This window comes from Vanessa cardui, chromosome 2 (assembly GCF_905220365.1).
Source record: "Vanessa cardui chromosome 2, ilVanCard2.1, whole genome shotgun sequence".
Taxonomy (NCBI): Eukaryota; Metazoa; Arthropoda; class Insecta; order Lepidoptera; family Nymphalidae; genus Vanessa; species Vanessa cardui.
In genome coordinates, this window is record NC_061124.1 from 14,546,880 (window position 1) to 14,553,113 (window position 6,234).

Below are 6,234 nucleotides of genomic sequence, written 5' to 3' on the forward strand. Positions count from 1 at the left end.
TAAAATAATAATAGTTACGCAATAGTAAGCTCAATATTTATATAAATCTAGATGTCTACAACCATTGGTAACGTTTTGAGTTAGAAGGATTATATAAAGCTCAGTAGAAAACGATAGATATAATGATGCTTTTTGAAACATATATTTTTTTTATTCTAAGAGGGAACTAAAATTTGACTATGAAGTACTTTTAATACCAATATAATTCCACTTATAATATTATATCTTGGTATTGCACTGGTCTATTATCTTATTTATATGTTAGATCTTGAAAAATAAATTTTTTTGGAAGCTCAGAGTTACGAATTTGATAGAGTTATACTCTCGTGCCTCGAAAAGTATTAAGCTGTTGGGCAGGTGGATTAGAGCGCGGACTTATACTACTTCTTATAATAGTTTAAGGATAAAATTACTATTAAATATTACTTAAGAAAATCGAGCATCTTGTTTTTCTTCATTACATAGTATAAAACAAAGTCGCTTACCGCTATCTGTCCATATGTATGCTTACACCTTCAAAATACCCAACGGATTTTGATGCAGTTTCTTTTTAAATAGATAGAGTGATTTGAGAGAAAGGTTTTGTATGTAATATATGCACAATATAGTAGAAAAACACTGATGATAATCTTAGTTATTAAAGTTATGTCTTAAATAAACAATTTCTGTAATATCAATATTGCACCCGTGCGTAGCCGTTGTGTGTCGTTACTAACCTATAAATGTAAATAATATAAGTGTTATTGCCCCGAGGATGTTTCATACATTTAAGAACAATAGCCAAAATTTAATTCACGTCTTCATAGTCAGGATTCACCTCGAGATCCATTTCAGGTACAGCGTGTGAAACGTATACGACACCAAAGTGCCTGTCGCGCTAAGGAAAATAAATTACCACTAACATTCGTGACTCGAAACTCCATGTTTTTCGCCCCAAATGTTCTCAAGCTTGAATGTATACGACAATTAGTGATCCCTGCGTTGACCTGATTCTGTATTTAGACTACTTACGAAATCCAATCTAAAATTAATCCTATCTCAAATACGGAAGATTGAATTTTCCTCGGTGATGAAATTGCGTCCGTGATGTACATTTTTACGTCATGAGTGAACAAATCCTATGTCGAAGGCAATAAAGTTCACACTCGTGGCTCTTGGGAAATATATGGAATTAGGTACAAACAAAATTGACGCTTTTTATATATGACATAAGAGTGATTTTCAATTGGCAGATGTTGATTGAGTTATTTCGATCAGAATTACAATTTAAATGCTGCCTCAAGTGTTGGCTTAAGCTCGAGAAATGATATTTGAAAAGTATCACCCACACAGTATTGTCTTAAAATGCCAATATTATTGTTTTCTTCGTATGTTTACAATAATTCTTTAATCTTTTTTTATTAGCTCGTGTATTTAATAATATAAGTATAAGTTCTTAACACGAGTAACATTTACTAAAATTTCGAATTTTGAATATTTATGTTTTTTTTAATTAATCAAAGTATAAAGACTCCTTTACGTTTAATTGAATGAAGAAAGTTGCAATTAGTCCGACCATAATAGCCCATCTACACGCGACGGTTTACGTGCGCAATCCTGTATTGTGTTGCAAGGAGAAATTGTTGCATTAAAGTGTTTCGTCTTACGTTTAAAGACTAATTTTGTGTGCTTTTTATGGCAATAATATTGCGTTTTGATGTTGACAATAATATAGATCGTTTTGAAAGAAACAATCACAATGATTGTGTAGACACGAGGAGGAAAGGTAAACCAAACACATAATTTCCGCCTTCCCAAAATGAATACCTTTTGTGCAAGGGGCACGGTATTATTTTCTATATCCCAACTATTATTAACTTGGTATAAATAAAAATGATATAATATGTATACGTATAAAAACATAGAGAAATAAGGCATATTACTCAATAAAAGATTATATTAAAGATAAGAATACGTGGACTTAGTTTATTGATTTCTAAGCAGGATATAAAAACTTTTTTGTCTGCATTTCTCATTAATTATATTGGCGGAAAAGAGTGACCACAGATTTTCTTGGTTTATTGATTTGATTATTCTTGATAGTACATTCCGAACCAGTTGTAAAACGATGACTCAAAAGAGCATTTATAAGCAAATTTGAATTAAGAATATTTTAATACTATTTCATTAGATTTAAATTATGTTATAAGCATTTTTTTCATATTTGTTTCATTCATTGAATTCATTAAGGCTCATTTGAAGGTATTATAATTTCTTTAAGAATTCATATATCAAGTATCCATCGTTTGCTTTCGCGGTAGCTTTTTAAATTATTCGCAAAAACAAATAACATATTTAATCAAATATATCTTACGTGTGCAAGATGTAACGTAATTAGAAATAGCTAATTTAATTGTTCAAAAAGTAGTTTATCTCGAAGATCAATTAAAACCAGTATACAATTCCATTCAACTGTGGCTTAATCTAAATGAGTGCTTCTGCTATAAATTCTGAAAAGAAATTTATTTCATCTGTAAAAGTAACAAACAAACATAAGGCGTTTTATTCTTTTCCAATGAGCGTGAAATTGGAGAAATAAAATATTGAAAATGGGAATGTAATTATTGAGTAATAATTAAAAAAAATTATTATCATGTTGCCCCCTGTGCCCATGACTTGAATTTCACAAATAGAGTTACTTTTGCAGTATAAGTTACTCCTTAGTACATGAGCCAGTGAAAGCTTCGTCAAAATCGATCTAGATGTTTTAGAAATTAGCCGGAACAAACAGACAGACAGACTGACAAAATTTGTAAAAATGGTATTTTGGTATACCTATGTACCGTCTCATTCAGTAAAAAGCGGTTATTTTAGTATTATGTATTATGCACTCCAATTTTATTATATGGATGCTTGTTGGTATTGTTCAAATCAGTAGGTAACCAATAGATTAAATAGAGTGAATATAGAATATTTAATCTATTTCCAAACAGCAAATCTTATTGTTATTGTTTTTTTTGTTAGTAAGTGGGTAGTGGCCAGTATACCCACAATCATATCATTTTAGTTCCCAGCATTGGCGGGGCTTTGGTAATAACATTCCTGACTCGATATTACCCCCATACCTTAATTGTACATTTGTTAGTATAACTATTTGTAATAAACGTAAAAAAAGAAAAAAATGAGGAAGAAAGTCATGATAAATTTGAAACAGCGAATAAAATAAGTTACTGTGAAAATAATTATTAAGACTTCAAAAAGTTCGTCTGAGTTAATTGAAATTACGACAAGAATGAACGGAAGTATATTTAACGTTAATTACAATTGGAAAAAACGTAACAAACTTTCGAAACGACGAAGTTGCTTCTAAAAAAGTCGATGGAAAAATAAATGATAGGACACTTTGATTAGAACTGGCGAGGAAGTTGTGCTTGACGGAAAAAGACGAATACATTTTATTTGAAAATACTGCTGCAGCTATAAATAAAAAAGTGTTTAATTTACTTTACTTATTTAAGGTCGGGAGAAAACTATCAGGAAGTTAATTTGGTATTATTTATTGGACATGTGTGATCATACGACAAATTTTATCTACTTCTCAAATATAGTTCTTCCTTCTTACATAATCTATGTGACTTACGACGACCTCCATAATCGAGTGGTGTGTACACCGGTTTTCATGGGTACGCCATTCCGAGGTTCCGGGTTCGATTCCCGGCCGAGTCAATGTAGATTATCATTAGTTTTCTATGTTGTCTTGGGTCTGGGTGTTTGTGGTACCGTCGTTACTTCTGATTTTCCATAACACAAGTGCTTTTGCTACTTACTTTGGGATCAGATTAATGTTTGTTGTCTCATATTTATTTATTATTTATTTAATATTATGTTCTAAGCTTGATATAATTATTTTCAACCGATTTCAAAAAGGAGGAGGTTATCAATTCGTCTGATTTTTTTTATTTTTTTTATGTTTTTTACCTCATAACTTTTCACTGGGTGGACCGATTTTCATATTTTTTTTTGTTTGAAAGGTAGTGCTTCCCATGGGGTCCCATTTTAATTTTATTTTTTTCCGGTGATGGTATCCGTATTAAAACGACATAAGTCTTAAATTTGCATTATGTATATGCGCGACAAACAGGTGAATAATTGAAAATCACGTTAACCAACTTTGATGATTCTTTTTTTATTATAAAATAAATACTTCAAGAGTAGTTTGGTGAAAGTTTGGTAAGGTTCTGAGCATAGGATCCATGACAAAGTAACGGAACGGAAGGGAACGGAACAATTCTGAGGAGCACGTTAGCGATACTCGGTCGAATCTTTTATTTATAGATTATTTGGATATTTGAGTCACCTTCCGTAATGTGGTTATGTTTATGTAATTATCATAGTCGAATATTATAATCAACTAGCTACCCAGCCGGCTTCGCACGGGTGCAATACTGATACTAAATATACTAAAGAATTTGTTTATTTACGACATCACATTGCAAACTTCTAAAATGATCAGTGTTTCTTTACTATATTGTTCATGTATTATTTATACAAACCTTCCCCTGGAATCACACTATCTATTAAAAAAAACAGCATCAAAATCCGTTTTTTAAAGATATAGGGACAGAGAAAGCGACTTTGTTTTATACTATGTAGTGATGGAACTCCTAAACGACTTACAGTTAGGGTGCGATATGGGGCAGTATCACTTACTGTCTTTAATCAAATTTTGTGTTTATGATGTAATGCCATATGATAGACGACATATATTAGCTCTTTTGCAAAGTTTTTTTACTGAGGTCGATTACAGCGCTTTCGAGGGTGGTACCTTGTAGGTTATGCCGCATGACGTATTAAAGCCGCATTTTCGAAAGTCTATTTTTGCTTTATTCGAAATTTTCTTTTGAAATTGTCCCCGAAGTAGTTTCTAAATCATATAAACGGCACGTTTAATCTATCCATATTAAGAAAAATTAGTTACTCTACATCAGCTTCACTTAAAATCAGAAAATAAATAACATTTTAACAAAAAGGAAAACCGACTTCAAACAAAACACTATTTTAAAACAAATAAAAATACACTAAAAAGTAGTAAAAATAAATAATTGCATATTTAACATATTTTTTAGAGTCCTCCTAGGTAAAATGAAATGAAAAATATTAGACTACTTAAAAGTCGATTTACGATTATATAATGTAGTTATAACTATTGCTATATTTGGAGTCGGTGTCAGCCAAGAAAACCCTATAGTATATCTATCAAAAAACAATACGAGAATAGTTTAAGAAATATGTCTTTTACAAATTATCTTTCATACGATAATATACTGGGTGAATCAAGGGGCTCGTATCGCTTCTTTCTTTTGATTGTTGAGGCGTGTGCCCGTAGCTGACACCGACTCCAAATATAGCAATAATTATAACAAAATTATATTATCGTAAATCGAAATTTAAGTAGACTAATATTTTTCATTTCATTTTACTTAGGAGGACTCTAAAAATATGTGGAATACGCAATTACTTCTATTACTTTTTAATGCATATTTATTTGTTTTAAAATAGTGTTCTGTTTGAAGTCGGTTTTTCTTTTTGTTAAATTTTTTATTTATCATGATTAGTATTGAAGGAGTTTAACGATTAACCTTTTTATAGCAAAGTGAGCCAAAGTTCGTCTCATAGTAGTATCTATGTATGTGTGATGGTAATTTCGTCCGTAGACTTAATGCGAGTTTACAAACGAAACTTCAACGTTACTTAAATTTATTGTTCAAGTAAAAACTTAGGAGAATTTCAGAATTTATACGTACGTGCTAAGATCCGACTAATGTAAGCGACGAACGTACATTAGGCGGATGCGCCCAGATGGTGTAGATGACATCTAGTTAGTTCTGTGATGCAACACGTTGAATGAATCTTCGGAATAATTCGAGGAATTCTAAGTTTTCCGTGAATGACAACAGATTTTCCATAACATAATAGTCGTTATATAAATTATGGTACATTCAATAATTTAATCAAAGAGTAAATATTTAAAGTGAAAAGTAAAGTAAATGTAGTCTGTAAATGTCCCACTGCTACGCTAAGGCCTCCTCTCGTATTAAGGAGAGGGTTTGGAACATATTCCACCACGCCATTGGAACACCAATGTGGGTTGGTGGAATACAAAAGTGGCAGAATTTTAATGAAATTAGACACATGCAGGTTTTCTCACGATTAAATATATTATATTTTCCTTCACCGCCGAGAACGAGATGAATT